The 13,332-nt window shown below is 51.8% G+C and overlaps 1 protein-coding gene across 3 annotated transcripts in view; it reads right to left on the bottom strand.

Moving 5' to 3' along the window:
* klhl24a (kelch-like family member 24a) overlaps positions 1-12,626 on the bottom strand; it is a 34,608-nt gene extending 21,982 nt beyond the window's left edge. Inside the window, exon 1 of one of the 3 annotated variants that reach the window (XM_072474761.1) lies at positions 12,252-12,626. The gene's annotated coding sequence lies outside the window, so the exon portion shown is untranslated. Of the gene's footprint in view, positions 1-11,837; positions 12,184-12,251 lie in introns of those variants that run through there. The other 2 variants (XM_072474760.1, XM_072474762.1) reach the window with 2 other exon arrangements.
* Between the last annotated feature and the right edge of the window lie 706 nt (positions 12,627-13,332).

Consider the following 13,332-nt stretch of genomic DNA (forward strand, 5'->3'; position numbering starts at 1 on the left):
GTCCGCCGACTGGCGCCCAAAACGGCGCCAATCAGATGGGCATCGCGCCGCCCCAAAGGTGCGTAATGCTCCGCATCTTTTGGGGCCGAGCCCCAACATTGAGGGGCTAGGCCGACGCCGGAGGAATTTCCACCCCGCCAGCTGGCGGAAACGGCCTTTGTTGCCCCGCCAGCTGGAGCGGAAATGACATCTCCGGGCGGCGCATGCGCGGGAGCGTCAGCGGCCGCTGACAGTTTCCCACGCATGCGCAGTGGAGGGAGTCTCTTCCACCTCCGCCATGAAGGGAAAGAGTGCCCCCATGGCACAGGCCCGCCCACGGATCGGTGGGCCCCGATCGCGGGCCAGGCCACCGTGGGGGCACCCCCCGGGGTCAGATCGCCCCGCGCCCCCCCCAGGACCCCGGAGCCCGCCCACGCCGCCTTGTCCAGCCGGTAAGGTAGGTGATTTAATTTACGCCGGCGGGACAGGCAATTTATCGGCGGGAATTGGCCCATCCGGGCCGGAGAATCGAGCAGGGGGGCCCGCCAACCGGCGCGGCGCGATTCCCGCCCCCGCCGAATATCCGGTGCCGGAGACTTCGGCAACCGGCGGGGGCGGGATTCACGCCAGCCCCCAGCGATTCTCCGACCCGGCGGGGGGGTCGGAGAATGTCGCCCCAGGAAATGATCAAACAAAGCAACGAAACAATTCAGAGAGTCCATAAGTCTGCAAAGTTCATAAATTAAGTCTCTGAGGTGGGCGACAAATTCTGGTTGACCACCTCAAGGGTGGGTCGAGAGCCGCCGGTTCAGGAGCTGGCTGGACTGTCAGGGGGATTCAGAGTGACAGGGAGCTCTGCATAGTCCGTGTCAGGGTCAGCAGGAGGGCGAGGCGACAGTGGAGGATCACGTGGCGAGCGTGGAACAAGACGTAGGGTGCGTCGATTGCGGCGCAGAATAGAGCCATCCGGTAGACGAACCAGGAAGGAGCGGGGGGCCACCTGCCGAAGGACAACAGTGGTTGCAGACCAGCCACCATCCGGAAGATGTCAACACGTTGTCATCTGGAGCCAGAGCCGGGAGATCAGCTGCACGGGAGTTATGAGCCGCCTTGTGCTGTGCACGAGACAGCTGCATCCGGCGACGGACCAGAACGTGGTCGAGGTCTGGGACATGGATGGACGGCATCGTCGTCCTCAGGGTACGACCCATGAGTAACTGGGCTGGCGACAGGACAGTGGACAGTGGGGCGGAGCGATAGGCCAGGAAGGCAAGGTAGAAATCAGACCCAGCATCGGCAGCCTTGCATTGGAGCCGTTTGACTATATGTACCCCCTTCTCTACTTTGCCGTTGGATTGGGGGTACAGGGGACTGGACGTCACATGGGCAAATGTACCGCCTGGCAAAGTTGGACCATTCCTGGCTGGCGAAGCGGGGGCCATTGTCCGGCATAACCGTGAGCGGGATGCCGTGTCGATCAAAGGTTTCTTTACAAGCACGAATGACTGCAGACGAGGTGAGGTCATGCAACCGTATCACTTCCGGTTAATTCGAGAAGTAGTCCACGATTAGGACATAGTCTCTACCCAGCGCGTGGAACAGGTCGCTGCCCACCTTGATCCATGGTGACGTGACCAACTCATGGGGCTGCAGGGTCTCACGTGGTTGGGCTGGCTGGAAGCGCTGACAAGTGGGGCAGTTGAGCACTGTGTTGGCTATGTCCTCATTAATGCTGGGCCAGTACACTGCCTCTCTGGCCCGTCGGCGGCACTTTTCCACGCCAAGGTGGCCCTCGTGTAGTTGTTCCAGGACAAGCTGGCGCATGCTATGCGGGATGACAATGCGGTCCAGTTTTAGAAGAACCCCGTCTACTACCGCCAGATCATCTCTGACATTATAGAACTGAGGGCATTGGCCCTTGAGCCACCCGTCTGTTAGGTGGCGCATGACACACTGTAGCAAGGGGTCAGCCGCGTCTCGCGGCGAATTTGGACGAGGCGTTCATCCGTGGCAGGTAGATTGGAGGCCGCGAATGCCACATGGGTGTCAACCTGGCAGACAAATCCCGCTGTGTCACATGGAGTGTTGACTGCCCTGGAGAGAGCGTCAGCAATGATGAGGTCTTTGCCTGAGGTGTATACCAGCTGGAAGTCATATCGCCGGAGCTTGGGAAGAATACGCTGGAGGCGAGGCATCATGTCGTTCAAGTCTTTCTGTATTATATTGACCAGCGGGAGATGGTCGGTCTCGACGGGGAATTGAGGAAGTCCGTGCACATAATTGTGAAACTTAACCACACCGGTCAGAAGGCCCAGGCACTCCTTTTCTATCTGCGCGTAGCGCTGCTCCTTGGCAGTCATCGCACGTGATGCATATGCAACGGGGGCCCATGATGAGGCCTCATCACGTTGAAGGAGCACTGCCCCAATGTGGGATTGACTGGCATCGGTCGAAATTTTGGCCTCCTTTGCTGGATCAAAGAAAGCTCAGACTGGGGCCGTGGTCAGTTTTATTTTGAGCTCTCTCCATTCCCGCTCGTGGGCAGGGAGCCATTGGAAGTCTGTAGTCTTCCTGACCAGGTTCCTGAGAGCCGCGGTATGAGAGGCGAGGTTAGGGATGAATTTCCCTAAAAAAGTGACCATGCCCAGAAATCGGAGGACCTCCTTCTTGTCCTCTGGTGTTTTCATAGCTTTGATGGCAGCTACCTTGTCCGCTTCCGGCTGCACACCCAATTGGGAGATGTGGTCCCCCAGAAACTTGAGTTCTGTCTGACCAAAAGAGCATTTGGCCCTGTTGAGGCGGAAGCCGTGCTCATGTTTTCGGCTGAATACGCGCTGGAGGCGACTAACATGCTCCTGCGGGGTGGTGGACCAAATGATTATGTCATCGACATAGACGCGAACACCTTCAATGCCTTCCATCATTTGTTCCATAATCCTATGGAACACGTCTGAAGCAGATATGATCCCAAACGGCATCCATCTGCCAAAGGGGATATTAAATGTGCAAAGTTTCCTGCTGTATTTATCGAGCTGGATTTGCCAGAATCCTTTTGAGGCGTCGAGTTTGTTGAAGAGCTTGGTGCGAGCCATCTCACATGTGAGCTCTTCGCGCTTGGGAATTGGATAATGCTCCCTCATGATATTGCGATTTAGATCCTTGGGATCAATGCAAATTCTCAATTCGCCGGAAGGCTTTTTTACACATACCATGGAACTAACCCAGTCGGTCGCTTCCGTGACTTTGGAAATCACTCCTTGGTTCTGGAGGTCCTATTGCTGTTGCTTAAGGCAGTCCTTAAGGGGTGCTGGGACCCTGCGAGGTGCGTGCACTACAGGCGTGGCATTCGGTTTTAATAAAACCTTGTAGGTGTACGGGAGCGTGCCCATGCCCTCGAAGACGTTGTGGTACTGGTTGATAATGGCATCGAGCTGCGCCCTGAAGTCGGTGTCCTGAAAGGCAGACGTGTCAGCAGGAGAGAGAGTGAACTCTCTGAACTAGGTTCAACAGCTTGCATGCCTGCGCACCAAGCAGGGAGGCTTTCGAGGAGCCCACGATTTCAAAGGGAAGGATGGCTTTGAGTGACCTGTGCGTCACTTCAAGTTGGCACGAGCCACTGGCAGCAATGGCATTGCCATTATAATCTAATAGCTGGCAGGCTGATGGGAGGATGGCTGGTTTGACACAAAGGCTTTGGAGGTCAGACCTGATTGGCGGAGGCACCAGTGTCCAGGCGGAATCGTATTTGGGACCGATTGACCGTAAGGGTGGCACACCACTCATCGTCTGGATCGATGCTATATACATATAGAGGCTGGATTCTTTGCTTCAGGGACACCCTGTTTTTTGTAACGATACCTACTCGCAAAGGCGCCTTCGGGTCCTCGGTGTCAATATCGGGTAGTAGGTCCGCATCGGACTCGGTGACCGTGGGTTGAATGGCCTGGACATTCCTGTGAGGCTGGCTGGAGCGATATGAGTTGGCAGGCTGAGCTGATCTGCATAAAGCAGCATCGTGGCCAAGTTTGCCACATCTCAGGCATCGTCGGGATTTGGCAGGGCATTGCCGCTTTAAGTGGGCGGAGCGACAGTTGCCGCACGTTGTAGCGTCAGTACGTTCGCTGTGCCACCGCGCATGCGTGGTGCGGTCATACATGGTGCCTACCTGCGCAGTACGTTCGGCGACGTCGCCGTCCCCTCGTTCGGTGCGCACAAGCGCGTGAATCCGCAAAATGGCCGCCCTCATCCAGGCTGAGGCCCTGGAGTTGCTCGATTGCTTGGACCCGTTCTGCCTCGTGGGGACCTTGCAGCGCTGTTTCAGCCGCTTGGATGTGGGAATACCGACTAGTGGCGTGTTCGTGTAGCACGCAGGTCTCCTTGGCGGTCGCTAGGGTGAGCTGTTTTACCTTGAGGAGCTGCTGGCGTAGGGGGTCCGACTGAACACCGAAAACGATCTGGTCGCGTGTCATGGAGCCGGAGGTGGGCCCGTAATTACAGGACTGCGCAAGGATGCGGAGGTGGGTGAGAAAGGACTGGAAAGGTTCATCCTTACCCTGCAAACGCTGTTGGAATACATAGCGCTCAAAACTTTCATTCACCTCTATGTTGCAGTGAGTGTCAAACTTGAGGAGGACCGTCTTGAATTTTGATTTCGCTTCATCATCAGCAAGGTGAGAGAATTGAAAATGTGGATGGCATGTTCCCCGGCCGTGGTTAGGAAGAGAGCGATCTTCCTGGTGTCTGAGGCAGCTTCCCGGTCTGTGGCTTCAAGGTAGAGCTGGAAGCCTTGTTTGAATATCTTCCAGTTGGCCCCTAGGTTACCAGTGATGCGGAGCGGCGGCGGCGGGCGGCGCTGTCCATTTTGCAGGATGGCTGTATGCTGGTGGAAGGCAGATCACTTGCAGGTAGGCCTAAGAAGTTCTAATATCCCTCAACTCTTGGTACCATGATGTGTTGGGTGTTCTGGATCCGTGGAACACATACAGGCCACCATCACTTAAAATAGTGCAACACTATTTTATTAAGTTAGAAACTGTTGAACATACTTTCACTGTGGGTTAACCTATGCCTGTCCTAACCAGTCTATGCACTCAGCACATGGTGAAGATCTGTGCTGTAAGCTGTAAGCTCTGTCCTTCTAGGAGGCTTCATCCCGAATGAGCGGGAACTCTGATGCCCCCTGTCTTTATAGTGAGTGTGTTCTAACTGGTGATTGGCTGCGGTGTTGTGTGTGTTGATTGGTCTTGCTGTGTGTCCATCAGTGTCTGTGTATCTGCACCATGATATACTGGTGTATATTATGACAGGCAGTGTTCTCAAGAATAATGGAGTGGTACAAATCTTGTTGCATACAGTAAACGGGGAACATGGACACTGGTGCAATGATTGTTCCCAATATGGACCTGATAAGAAAAAAGGACAAGAAGTATTGCATTTGTTCAGGTGTGACAGTCTTATATTGCATCAAAGGTCCCTCCGAGCCTTTCTGAAACTGAACTACCTCCTTAATATCCAGAGCATTCACAATGCTCTATTCAAAAACTGCTAAAGATCTTGTAATCTAAATCTTACCCTTCACTTTCATCCAACCCTTTTGATTTTTATTCCCGTTTATCTACAGTCCAAGGAGCTGTTTCTCCTTTGCGGACATTCCTGGGGTAGAGTCCTGGGAGAATTTGGGCTCAATTCTTTGTTTTTGGGACTATGTCCCGACGCCGTTGTGGAAACTGCGATCTTTTACGCCAGGAAAATTAACATCAAAAGGCCACAGATTCACAGCCTTGCGGGGGGCTAGCAGGCAGCTGTCGTGGAGCTCGCAGCTTCAGCTGCCGATACCACCCCCCCCTCCGCACTTCCGGGTACAGGCCGCGCATGTGGATGGCGTGCTCCAAGGCGGACTCAGACTGGGGAAACAGTGCCCCCGATTGGCCGCGCGCCCAATCCGGACCGCCCGCACAAAAAAACCCAGTCCCAAATGAGGCACCCTGCCCTCCGATTGGTCCTCCCCCGACTGTGGTGGACCCGGACTAAGTCCGCAGCAGCCACGCAGGTATCACGGACGGTGGGACCATGAGTGGTCCACACTGTCGGGAGTTCGGCTGGTCGGGGGCAGAGAATAGCGGGGCAGGCCTCAGGCCTGACAGGCTGCCTTTTGGGGGCGGAGAATCGTGGAACCGGTGCCGATCCTGATTTCATGAGGGAAACTGGATTCTCCGCTCTGTTGCCAAACGCGATTTCGGCATCGGGGTGCGGATAATCCAGCCCTTGATTCTTCATTGTTTACAATGCTGGAGGAATTGATTATTCAGTGGGTACAGTCCTGGGGGAACTGATTCTCCATTTAGTACAGTCTTGGGTGGACTGATTCTCCATTGGGTACAGTCCTATGGAACTGATTCTCCATTGGGTACAGTCCTGGGGAACTGATTCACCATTGGTTACAGTACTGGAAGAACTAATTTCCCATTGGATACAGTGTTGGAATAACTGATTCTTCATTGGGTACAATCCTGGAGGGGCTAATTGGGTAGAGTCCGAGGTGCTGATTCTCCATTGAGAACAGTGCTCCGTTCTTCCTGTGGTCTGTCCATTTTCCTCTTCATTTCAATGTTGCTCAGAGAACAGCTATGTGGGTGAGATAAGCAGACTGTTGCTGCATGAACCATTCCACCCCTAGCCTAACACTACTTCAGTAGCTCTGGTCTCCATTCACGGAGAATGCATTCCAACAGTGATCGATAAGAGCCATGAAACAATGTTGTCCGACTTCCATAGTTATGGGCGAATTATTATTCCGAGGCGAGGACCCAATTCCCGAAACATTTCCAGGCCCTGACCCTGTATCAGCAGCAGTGATACAACTTAGTTTTCAAAGTGGCAGCACTTAATTGGTTCGGAGGTGAGGTCAGTGCCCAATTAGGGGCATTGGAGATAGTCATGGAGGGATAATCTAAAAGATAAATGGGAGCCATGGCTGGGCTTGCCGTTGCCTTTGGAAATAGATCAGCAGGGAGGACAGAGGGCCATTAATGGTTTGGGCCTCCCCATGTTTTCCTAATTCCTCCTTTGAGGCGCTGATCAAGGTTGTGGTGGTCAGGGGAGTTATACTCTTCCCTCCAGGGAAGCGCCAGTGTGGCATTCCAAGCAGGCTGGAGGTGGCCATGGATGCCAGCAGCCTCAAAGTCCTCTCTGGAGTCCTAACACTCTCTCCTCACAAAATCAATCCTCTCAGCTCTGGTGATGGCAACTTAGTGCCACTGCACAAGCAACTTGAGTTTCACTCTCCCTTTGTGTACAACTTTTTCACACTGTGATTATCATAGAATTTACAGTGCAGAAGGAGGCCATTCGGCCCATCGAGTCTGCACCGGCTCTTGGAAAGAGCACCCTACCCAAGGTCAACACCTCCACCCTAACCCCATAACCCAGCAACCCCACCCAACACTTAGGGCAATTTTGGAAGGGCAATTGATCATGGCCAATCCACCTAACTTGCACATCTTTGGACTGTGGGAGGAAACCCACGCACACACGGGATGTGCAGACTCCGCACAGACAGTGACCCAAGCCGGAATCGAACCTGGGACCCTGGAGCTGTGAAGCAAGAATGGCTTCCCTCTGTATTTGTGACAGCAATGTTCAAAGGTGTCCCAGTGCCTCCATTTCCCCATGCTGGCAATTTCAAAATCTTAACCACTGCTTCCCATCCTGCTTAACGAGCTCAACAAGCAATTAATTGGCGGCGTGATATACAATATAAGAGCAGAGAGGTTATGATGGAGCTGTATAAAATGCTGGTTAGGCCACAGCTAGAGTACTGGCCCACACACTATAGGAAGGAAGTGATTGCACTAGAGAGGGTGCAGAGGAGAATCACCAGGATGTTGCCTGGGCTGGAGCCTTTCAGCTACTGAGAGAGACTGGATAGGCTGGGGTTGTTTTCCTTGGTGAAGAGAAGGCTGCCCCAAGGTGTATAAAATCATGAGGGGCTTAGCTAGGATGGGTAGGAAGGAACTTTACCCCTTAGCGGAGGGGCCAATAACCAGGGGCATAGATTTAAGGTAAGGGGCAGGTGGTTCAGAGGGGATGTGAGGACAAACCTTTTCACCCAGAGAGTGGTTGGAGTCAGGAACTCACTGCCTGAAGGGCGTTGGATGCGGGAGCCCTTAACATTTAGGTGAGCACTTGAAATGCCATAGCATATAAGGCTACGGCCCAAGTGCTGGAAAATGGCCGGCACTGACATAATGGGCAGAATAGCCTATTTCCATGCTGTAAAACGCGATGACTCATACGATTTTCTGGTTCTCCCCTCCCGTGCCTTTGAAAATCTAATTGTGTTACTGAGGCATCAGGAAGCCGTGACTCCTTCCAAGTGTGCAATTCTCCAGGCCTGCCCACACATTTGGTGAGGAAAGTGGAAATGCAATGCATCAGGTCCCTGCCAGCTCCAGCGCAATCCACCCGTCCCATTTCCAGAAGATTTCAGTAGTTACTGATTAAGGGCTAATGGTATGGCTTAATTTCTCTTCTAACTTACAGCAACGAAGACACTCTGTATCACTACCACCACAGCGGTGATCAATTTTGGTAAGATGAGGAGCGGTAGGGAGGGCTGGTAACCAGAGGACACAAATTAATTTAATAATCTTTATTGTCACAAGTAGGCTTACTTCAACACTGCAATGAAGTTACTGTGAAAAGCCCCTAGTTGTCACACTCCGCCGCCTGTTCGTGTACACAGTGGGAGAATTCAGAATGTCCAATTCACCTAACAGCACGTCTTTTGGGATTTGTGGGAGGAAACCGGAGCACCCGGAGGAAACCCACGCAGACACAGAGAGAACGCCCACACTCTGCTCAGACAGTGACCCAAGTCGTGAATTGAACCTGGAACTACTATGCTACCATGCCGTAAATTTAAGGTATTTGGCAAAATAATCAGAGGTGAACATAAGGAAACATTTTTTACACAGCAAGTTGTTATGACCTGGAGTGCACTGCCTGAAAGGGTGGTAATAAGTTTCAAAAGAGAATTAGGTGAAAGGATTTACAGGGCTATGGGGAAAGAGTGGGGTAAGTGGTGGGATTATGTTGATTGTTCTACCAAAGAGTTGTCACAGGTATGATGGGCCAAATGGACTTTTACTCTGCTATCTCATTCAACGATTCTATGAATTAATTTAGTATTGCCCAGAAATGTATCCTCTTGGTAATAGTATCAACGTGCTCAATAGTATCAACCAAGTAGTGAGAGGAGGCTGTGACATCATTGAATCTGGTTTATCTGTACTGGGGAGCAGTAACTTTGTGTAACAGATTATCCTTGTTTGTCTGGGGAGGCTAACTATAGATATTAAGTTATTTAATAGGAATGTACGTACCTGTTTTGGAGGTGGAGTTTATACTGCTGTAATTTAAATCAGTCCACAAAAATAGGAAAACAACTAGGGTGTTGAATAATCTTCCAAACAACGAACCATAACACAAAGCCCCAGTTGAACTTTTGTGACGGGTTTATGTTGCTTAACTGCAAGGGTGTGACATATAGCCCGGGGTCTGCATGGGTGAGATTTATAGATTGGCAACATTTCCATTGTTTCATTTAAAATTCGATCATATGATAGGTGAGTGTGCTATATAATGGCCCTAAGCTTCACGACCGACTTGAAGTGGATCAAAGTGATAGCTGCAGCATCAATCAAACCAGCATTTGATCACATGTTGTATGTACAAACATAACTACACACAAACATAGCTCTATACCCAGAACTACAGACACAGAACTACATTTAGAATGTAACTTCATTAAAGCCTCCTTGTGACAATAAGCGATGATTATTACATTCAGAACTAAATACAGAACTACAAACATAATTATAAAGAGAACTACATGATGGCAGCGGTTAGCACTGCTGCCTCACAACGTCAAGGACCCGGGTTCAATTCCGCACACTGTGTATGTGGAGCTTGCATCTTCTCCCGCGCCTGCGTGGGTTTCCTCCGGGTGCTCAGTCCAAAGTTGTGTAGATTAGGTGGATTGGCCACGATAAATTGTCCCATAGTGTCCAGGTTAGGTAATGGGGTTACGGGGATAGGACAGGGTGGATGGGAGGGTGGACCTGTGTAGAGTGTTCTTTTGAAGGGTCCATGCAGACTCGATGGGCAAAAAGGCCTCCTTCTGTACTGTGGGGATTCTCGGATTCTACACACACTATGCACAGAATGATCCAAAAATAACTATGCACAGACATAACTGCACACAAACATAGCTCTATACCCAGAACTACAAACACAGAACTGCACACAAACATAACTGCACATTCAGAACTTTCTACAGAACTATAATAACTATAAAGAGAACTATACACGCAACTATACACAGAATGATCGAAGCCTACCAAGTGCTGGAAATTGGGATTAGGACAGGTGTTTAATGGACGGCACAGACACGATGGGCCGAATGGTCCTTTTCTGCCCTGTAAAAGTCTGCGACTCTACACAAGAAAATAGTCACACACAGAACTACGCACTGCAGGACATACAGACATAATTAACATTAACACAACACAAACACAACTACAAATTCAGTTCCGCATTCAAATTCGACACACTCAAAACACACATTTGGACTTGCGCAACATTTGACAGACAGGCCATTCCAAGGTTAGACATCCATCCCCCATTGACGTCAGGCAGCGTCCCCTCACATGTTTACCAACACAAAGAGAAGTGATCGTTGCATTCACATCATAACATGCGCTCCTACGTGGAAAAAAACTTCCTAAATGGTGCCTCTCCCTGACATTCAGACTTTAACCACGTTTGTACTTTTACCCAGTTAGGACTGGCTCTGACTCATTACTCGGTGCTTGACTCTCGGGGAGAGAGAGAGGCCAGAAATATGAATTATGTTTAAATTCCTTCAGCATCGGCGGCCCCCCTCAGCTGGATCAGCGCGTCTGAACCGAGAGCCCTCAATCGGTTTGAGGGAAAGAGAGGAGGGGGGGATGAGGGGAGAGAGAGGTGGTGGGGAGAGAGGGAAGAGACGGTGGAGAGAGAGGGTTGTGAGGGGAGAGAGAGGGTGGCGAGAAGGAGACAAAGAGGGTGGTGAGGGTGGAGAGGGGGACAGGGAGGAGGAAGAGAAGGTTGTGAGAGGGGGAGGGTGGGAGAGAGGGTGGGGGTACGGAGGGTGGCGAGAGGGGGGGTGGGGGTAGAGGATGGAGAGAGTGTGGTGAGAGGGGGGAGAGCTAGAGAGGGGAAAGGGGAGTTGAGGGGAAAGAGAGTGGGGGGAGCAAGAGAGGGAGGAGTGGTGGCGAAAGACAGAGAGGGGATGGAGTGAGAGAGGGGAGCAAGAGAGAGAGAGAGATGATGGCGAGCCCCATGCTGCGGATGGACACACAAAGGCTGGGGACTGAAATATTCCTGAGACAAGGAAGCTCGGCTGTTGCCAGCCTGGATCAGCTGTTTGGGATTTGGGAAAGTTCGAGTCAGCAAAGGACGTGCTGAACAAAAACAACCCCTTCCCCCACCTCCCTCCCATATCCGCCTGGCAGCCGAGCCGTCAGCTGGTAAACAAAGCCTTTGAGCAGGGACGCCGCGCCATCTCTTGATCACTCCAGGGATACCACAAGGAAAACATTGCTTTGTGTGTGTTTTTAAAGACAAGTCCTCATGTCGACACACGAATGTTATTTTCAAAACGGAACGGATCACTGTAGTGAAGAGCTGCCCTCCTGGGCGCTTGTGATTCCCAACCCCATAGTTAAATTAATTTTCATATTGACACCACCAAAAATAAATGTGTCCCTCATGCACAATGTAAACAAAACCCTCCCTCCCCACCATACCCCGCTCACATGGAAGGACATTCGGCGTCAACGTCTTTACCCTCTGGTGCCTGCCAGCTCTGTGGGCTGCTGGAGCAGCCAGTGCCACCCTCCATGGGCAGACCTCCCCACACAGCTGGCCAGTGTCACCTCCAAGGTTGACAAACAATCAGAGGTTTTCTCACTCCACCACTTCCCAAAAACAAACTGAAAACCGGGACTCAATCCAAACAGGATCAACATCCTCTCAAGCGGCCACGCTGCAAACCGTCCACAAGTTGACTTTTGTTTGTCTTTCTCGCTTGCTAGCCTCCACGAGTTGGTGTGAGAGAGAGAAACCCCCCTTCTTTCCTCCTGCACACCGTCTTCCCTTTCTGTTACTTTCTGACTCAAACCAATCGATGTCCAAAACCTGCCGGTGTTTCCAAAACAACCCGCACTCACTTGTCGCACGTTTCGTGCCTGTGAACGATAACCAATCCTTACCGACGAAGGGCGACGCTCTGGTCCACAAACCCGGGCAGACAGTGATAAATTTCCTCTTTTAATTTCCTGGTTGCCTCGATGTGTTTGTTGATTTCTGGATTAACGGAAAGTTTAAATCCGCTTCCTTGGCGGGGTAGTCCCCCAACGATGGACAATTTTGTCCCCCACCCCCCCACCGCTGTCTCTGTATATACGGTGGACAGAGAGTAGTGGTGGTGACTCGGTTTATTTACTGCCGCTCAACGTGGCCGGCACTCGTCACTCAATTCCCCTCTCAATTCCCTGCTCTCACTGAGACGGAACAAAGAGCACAGCAACATCAGCACCGACAACATTGCATCAGCGAGAGCAAGCCGGGAATTGTAGTCCCCGAATGGTCGTCACCCCCCTCCCATGGACACCCCTGCATTTCGGGTAAAGACTACAATTCCCAAGTGAGCCTGCAAACCCCTCCCGCTCTATCCACCAAGCTCAGATTCCCTGCCTGCAGGTGCCAGGCGAGAGGCAGGGCTCCCCGAAACCGTAACCACCTATCTCGTCACAGAACGGGGGCGCGAATCAGGCCCGCCCATTGACTGCTAAAATAAAAGCAAAATACCAAGGGTGCTGGAAATCTGAAATAAAAAAAAATAGAACATGCCCGATAGACACAACAGCCTTGGCAGCATTCCTCCCACAGTTCAAAGGTGTGCGGTTTAGGTGGATTAGCCATGGTAACATGGCCCCTTAGTGTCCAAAAGATGTGCGGGTTGGGTGGGTTACAGGGATGGGGCAGGGGTCTGGGCTAATGGTAGGGTGCTCTTTTGGAGGATCGGTGCAGATCCGATGGGCCGAATGGCCTCCTTCTGCACTGTAGAGATTCAACAATTCTATAAAAATCTGGGGAGAGAGGCGTGGGTGCGATTTAACGGGGGGGGGGGGGGGGAGAGTCCAGTTGTGGGCGGGTTTAGTGGGGTGACCCCACTATTGAACAGGACTCGTTATTTTTCGGGCCTCGGTATGGAAGGTCTCTCCAGGGGCGCACTTACCACTCGTCAGT

This window comes from Scyliorhinus torazame, chromosome 14, assembly GCF_047496885.1.
Source record: "Scyliorhinus torazame isolate Kashiwa2021f chromosome 14, sScyTor2.1, whole genome shotgun sequence".
Taxonomy (NCBI): domain Eukaryota; kingdom Metazoa; phylum Chordata; class Chondrichthyes; order Carcharhiniformes; family Scyliorhinidae; genus Scyliorhinus; species Scyliorhinus torazame.